Here is a 6,773-nt window from a genome sequence, read left to right as displayed (position 1 = left end):
AATAATTAGGGATATCAACCCACAACCCTTCCGGGGTATAGGGCACCTTCCGCAGGGAGACCCTACTAACAGTCAATTTGGTGATAGCTCTGGAGTCCGAAGTGCTAGCCTTCTTACCCATCTCAGTCCGGTTTGAATCAGAACTCGAATCGGAGCCCGAAAGTTCGGGGTAACAAGATAAGGCAATTCTGGCACGAGCTTTAGTCCAGACCATAAACCTAAAACAAATGATAAAGGTTAGTCTAAATCCCTACAGTTTACTTATCTTAAATCCTACATGGTCCGGACTACCATACGTTCAATTTTATTAAAGTTACAAGCAACCAGTCCGGCGATCCGGACTACAAGATCCACTATAAACCCATAAACCCCAAACAGAATAACCCCAATCACTGAGCCCGGACTACTCATAACCAATAAACCAACCAAACCAGAAACACAGTCCGGACTCTAATCGCAACCAGCCAAAACAACAACAAAATAAATATACAATACAAGTCCGAACTCATTCTACAAGTCCGGACCAATCTGCAAACCCCAAAACCAGAAACACTACCCAACGAAATCAAACACCAAAATATAACACAAACACATATACATACAGATATATATACGCACACTCAAACAAACAAAAACAAAAAGCGTGAACAACCCAAAACCAAAACAAAAGTATACAGAAAAACAGATATAAAGGGAAAAAGCAAAAGAAAAGAAGAGGAACCTTACAAGAACATAAAATATGAAGAGATTGGGGATGACCAAGCAACAAGCACAAACCTCCGAGAACTCCTATAACAAACGGTGACAGCGGCAAAAATAATAAAGAAAAAGACAAAAAACAAGAAGAAGAAACCGAAAAAAAGAATCGCAAAGAGGTAAAAAATAGAAGAATGAGAAGGGGAGGCCTTTTATAGGCGGAAAGAATACCAACGGGCCAGGCCACGTGGCACAATCTGAGCCGCCCATCAACAATGAATATATACACAATTATGTATATATACGCAGTAATAACTTCAGATAATTATTACGACAAGTATTTTGAAAAAAGACAACTGTAATAATTCGAATCATTGGGGGGGGGGGATTTGAAACCTTTTCAACTTCCAGTCCGGAGCCACGAACTCACCCCAATCTGGACCGGGGGGAAAGCAAAGCTCAAATTCTTCTAAAGAAAACCACCTTAGTTCTGATTGGCTAAACTCAACGCAATCTGAACTGTGGGGCAAGCAAAACTCAAATTCTTCTAAAGACAACCACCTTAGTCCTGATTGGCTGAACTCAACACACTCCGAACTGGGGGGCAAGCAAAGCTCAAATTCTTCTAAAGACAACCACTTTAGTCCTAATTGGCTGAACACAACACATTCCAGACTGGGGCAAGCAAAACTCAAATTCTTCTAAAGAAAACCACCTTAGTCCTGATTGGCTGAACTCAACACATTCGGGACTAGGGGCCAAGCAAAGCTCAAATTCTTCTAAGGATAACCAACCTTAGTTCTGATTGGCTGAACTCAACGCAATCCAGACTGGGTGGCAAGCAAAGCTCAAATTCTTCTAAGGACAACCAACCTTAGTCCTGATTGGTTGAACTCAACGCAGTCTGGACTGGGGGAAAGCAAAACTCAAATTCTTCAAAGGACAACCAACCTTAGTCCTGATTGGGTGAACTCAACTCAATCCAGACTGGGGGCCAAGCAAAACTCAAATTCTTCTAAGGATAACCAACCTTAGTCCTGATTGACTGAACTTAACCTAATCCGGACTGGGGGCCAAACAAAGCTTAAATTTTTCTAAGGACAACCAACCTTAGTCCTGATTGAATGAAATCAACTCAGTCAGGACTGGGGGGCAAGCAAAACTCAAATTCTTCTAAGGACAACCAACATTAGTCCTGGTTGGCTGAAATCAACGCAATCCGGACTGGGGGGGCAAGCAAAACTCAAATTCTTCCAAGGACAACCTTAGTCCTGATTGGCCGAACCCATCGCAATCAGGTCTGGGGGCAGGCAAAAGATCAAGTTCTTCAACAGAGGCAACCTTACTCCCCTATACAGAAAATCTGCATAAGGGAGTGAGGGGCACATGAGAGTACATAGTACATGCAGCTCCTGCAAGGACCAGTCCCGGACTCCTAACTCAATCCAGTCCTGCACACTACTAGTCCTAACTGACCCAGTCCTGCAAGCCCAATCTTGGAGAATCGCAGCACATAAGGCACTTGCCTAAGCACATGATAGAGACAATTGTCACCCATAAATCATGGGAATAATCAGGGCACGTGTCAGAGGATCCTCAGAACATTTCTCAGCCAGTCCCGCGCTGACACGTGTAAAGCATCCAATCCAGCCAGGTGTCCTCCGCTCCTAGAACCAATGACTACGATTTGAAGATACTAACCCCAAAACCCTATCCCTTGGGCTATAAATATCCCAAAAAGGAAGATTTTGGGGTTAATCACTTTTTACACCCATATACACACACAACCACCTTACATTCCTATATATTTTCATCTTCCCCAAAAACGAGTTCTTACTCTCACACCGGAGGCGCCGCGGGACCCAAACCCCCTTTCTGGTATTGTTTTGTAGGAGTCCCACGACATCTACACCACCACTGCGGCGAAGGATTCAGGGACGGCGTCGAAGGAGTAGCCCCGCCACCCGGAATTATCAAACATATCTTTATTTTATCGTTTAGTTTCAGTAAATAAACACCTTTTTTTAAAAGAAAGTGTAAACTAGTGTGAGATTCATGCTCTTTCTTAACAGGAGTAGCCTGCTAGCTGAATTTGCGTTATAAAATTCCATGATCATGGAGAATTTCCATCCCAGTTAGCTTGGGCTTGTTCTGGATTAGTTGAAAAAGAGTTTAAATGTATGGGTTAGAAATGTTACGCATTTCCACTAGTAACTTACACATTAGAGGCCCGAGGGCTGAGGCTATTTCATTACTTCATCCTAAATATTTTGGTTAGAAGTTGAATCAATTTAAGCCTCCGCTTTAGAGTAAGAAAGAATGTTCTGTAGCTAAGTTGGTTAGTAGAGCATTCTCCCATCGTTATACTATTTTTTTACACCAAAATAGCTTAAAAATTATATTATTTTCAAATTTAAATCCAACTACTGGTACTAAATTTTACATCATTCTTATATTATAAAGAATATTTTTTTATTAAATAAAAATTTACGGTTAAAACTAATAAAGTGATGAGATATAAGTGAAACAAATTTGTTTTATTAAAGGAGTAGGTGCGCAATATGAGAATATATAAAATTTTTAAAAATTTAGTGTGACACCAAATTTGATGTAAGTTTTGGTGTCATGCCAAAATGGTGTAATTTTTAGAGTTTGGAGAGGAGTTTTACGTCAACATGGTATAGAAGTGAATCTTTAGAGTTGAGTTGAAAATAAATGGGTTTGTATAACATCTTAGTCCCAAATTTATAAAATACGGGCTTATTATTTATCCAAATAAACTGCATTTGAGCTAGTAGGTTTGGATTTATTTCGAAATCGGAATTGGGATTTGACCAATTTTCGAAAAAATACAGAATTTGACTCAGGTTGTTACAATTTAATTCGTAAAATATACTGGGTTTTTAGCAGGGCGGGGCTCTATTGGGCTCAGCTTAGTATTTATAGCCGAGGTGCTCAGGAAAAATTTAGTGTCGCGCGAGCTAAATTCCAACATATTAGCTGTTAAGCTGAGAAGAACGGATAGAACTAATCTTAGTTCTGCATATTGTTGGTTCACAATCCTGGTGCGAATCATGATAATCAATCATCTTGATGTAAAAACTATACATTTAGAAGCATACATCAATGACCAGACACATTCTGAACTTTTTTAAATCTCATCACTAGCAGTAGCTGCAGTATCGTGTTCTAATTTAATATACAACCTCCCTGCAACAACGCAGCCAGATGCAGCTTCCGGCATCACTGGCCTTGAGCTTATAGATTTTATAATGTTTCTTACGAAAATCAATGCCACGATAGCATTGCTCAGTTGTTAAATTAGTACCACAGCGTACTCCTAGCATAATTTATCCTTCCGTTGATCAAAGCAAAATGTTAGCAAGGTACCTTTTGCACGTTAACGGCTGTAAAGATTAAGTTGAGTTATCTGCATAACTAAATAGTCAATCTATGAGTATCATTGGCACTCTACATTATTATTGACACTTACTGGCACTTTCTCTCACGGAAGAAAGACTGCTTGTACATACTATTTTCAGGCATTTCCACAGGAATAATCGCACTCCAGATATTCTTATGTCTCTGTTGTCTCCAACCATTATAACCGAGGTTTCTCCTTTCTATAAGTGGCTAAAAGCCTAGGTCTAAAAGTACAAGGTGATCTAAAGTTCAGGAGTAGCACTGCCAAAGAACATAACAAATATGCGATAAATTCAGTATACATGATATTCGAACAAAAGCAAGAAAGCTCAAGTATATTAGTTTTTTTAGGTTCTTCCAATTCTTGAACTTTCAAATGGCAAGGAACTTTAAGTATCTTAGTGTTATTAGGTTCTGCTAACTTTTAAACTTGAGTATCAGAAAAAGAGGAAGTCTTGCAGGTCCGGGAGATTTAACGAGTTTCAGGTCAAAGTGTGTACCATAAATCCATAATTGCTAATAGTGATGCAGAAGAGGTCTTTTGGACAATTTTTATGTGAATGGACTAGATCTAATACATAATATAATGTGTTAAATATAACTGATAGGGTTTGTGAAATTAGAAGTATTTAGTAAAGCAAGTTAAGGTTAGTTCAGTTTAATAATATAGAACCTAGCTGTACTTAGAATCATGGAAATACTTACAAATTCTATGACTGAAGTTCATGTACCACAAGAGTATCTGATAGATTACATCTTCAAGCTTCCAAGAGCAATTTTATGGTAACCTCAAGAAATAACAAACCTGCACTTTTAAAAAAATGAGAACAAGATGACTTTCAGTCTTGGATTGGTGATTCAGAACATCACGAGAACCCTTGTCCACTCTCTCCAAAGACTTCTAGCTTCTAGACACTTGGTTAGAACTAGCTAGCTAGAAGTCTTTGAGGGGGAGTGAACAAAGGATGCCTTGGTAGTTCAAATGACCCTGAGTTGTATAAGCAAGCCCCGGCTTGTTAGCTCTCCCTCCATAGCTCCTAGCAACATCTAACAACTATGTACAGTCAAAAATATGTGTAAGCCTTCTATGCAAAAGAAAGCAAGCCAGAAGCCGTTGAGGGAGAGTGAACAAACAGTGCCTTGAAGATTTATGTTATGATTTGAAGCTTTGGCCGAGTTTGTGCCAAGATCACCTAGCTTACAGTCACTATTTATAGTTAAAAAATTATTAAAACGTGTAATTGAATGCTTACTGCAGGGTTATATATATAAATAGAAATTTGGTAATAGAATAGTGATTATCATGTGAAGGAAACAGTCAAGTTTCTGATAATAGAAAAAACAGCATATAAGCATCTAAACTATATTCTCTTGAAGCCTGTCGGTGAATGCTCATCTACATCATAGTGAACTGCACTTAGAATTCAGATTTAATATCAAATGAATCAATTCTCAGTACTCAAAAACTCAGTATATCAGTTAACGTTTCATTAAAATTCAAAAATGTTGAGTTCTAGATCTCTTGTAACAGGTTTGTTGTTGATGGATTATGTAGAAATTAATTAACTTGAATTTTTCGTTGAGCATTCTTCACCAGGTAATCCTGCAAGTTTATGTTGCACCATCTTGCCATGTGATATAACCTATAAGAGCCATGTTCAAACACTTCAGCTGGCCGCGTCACAACTTTAGCCCTTCGTTCAAAATAAGTACTGGTTTGATATAATGATAGGCTGGGGACAGCATAAAACAACATAAAGAACATTAATTTCTTCCAATCAAACACATCTAGGTTTAATTAAACAAAGCCCTATATCATTTCCCACACTCCTTTCATTAGTAAAGTTAACATATAAAATCCTGCAGGGACCATCGACGAAGGCCCCATCAGCAAGCATCCACTTGAATCAGACACAAAATCTGCTTTCAGAGTTGTAAGATCAAGTACAGGAGTTTTATATAGGAACAAAAGCTGATACAATAGTTTTGTTTGTTCCCATGACTCTTGTCGAAGTGAGTTACACTGAACATGGTTATTCTGTAGAGTGCTTTATTTGATAGTGTAACATTATTTGATAGTGCTGATGTTGATTGTAATATTTAAATTGCAGAATGCAGATTACAATATGTTTGGAATTTTAGTAAGATGTTGAACTAGAGCAACTGAAGTCTTTCTCACAAGTCATTTTGGTGGTTGTATCGATTCAATATTTGGTATAATCGCAGGCTGCATATGCAAAATATTTGCAACATGTAGGACGACCTCACATTTTATTAGTGCTATCTTCCATGTGTTGAACCTAGAAAGAAGTTTACATATGATGGACTTAACATGCTGTGATATTTTATATCTATTTCAATACTCTGGTTTTAGTAGATGATTAAGACTCATATATATGCTTTTTCTTAAATTCCAAATAAGTTTTCTTATAAAATTTTAAATAACAAAAATATCATAACTTCCGAAGGTAACAGATTATAATCGGTCAGATGAAACAAGACTACGTTACAAGACGATCTAATAATAATGTAATTGTACAAATCATTTATTAAACGCAAAGAAAAACATGACAATTATAAAAAAATACTGCAACTTCTTTTGATATAATAGGGTTGGAGATTTCACTACCTCTAGTAACAAACAACTTCTTCGT

Source organism: Apium graveolens, unplaced genomic scaffold, assembly GCF_009905375.1.
Source record: "Apium graveolens cultivar Ventura unplaced genomic scaffold, ASM990537v1 ctg8565, whole genome shotgun sequence".
NCBI classification, from domain to species: Eukaryota; Viridiplantae; Streptophyta; class Magnoliopsida; order Apiales; family Apiaceae; genus Apium; species Apium graveolens.
Note: the sequence above shows the minus strand (reverse complement) of the source record.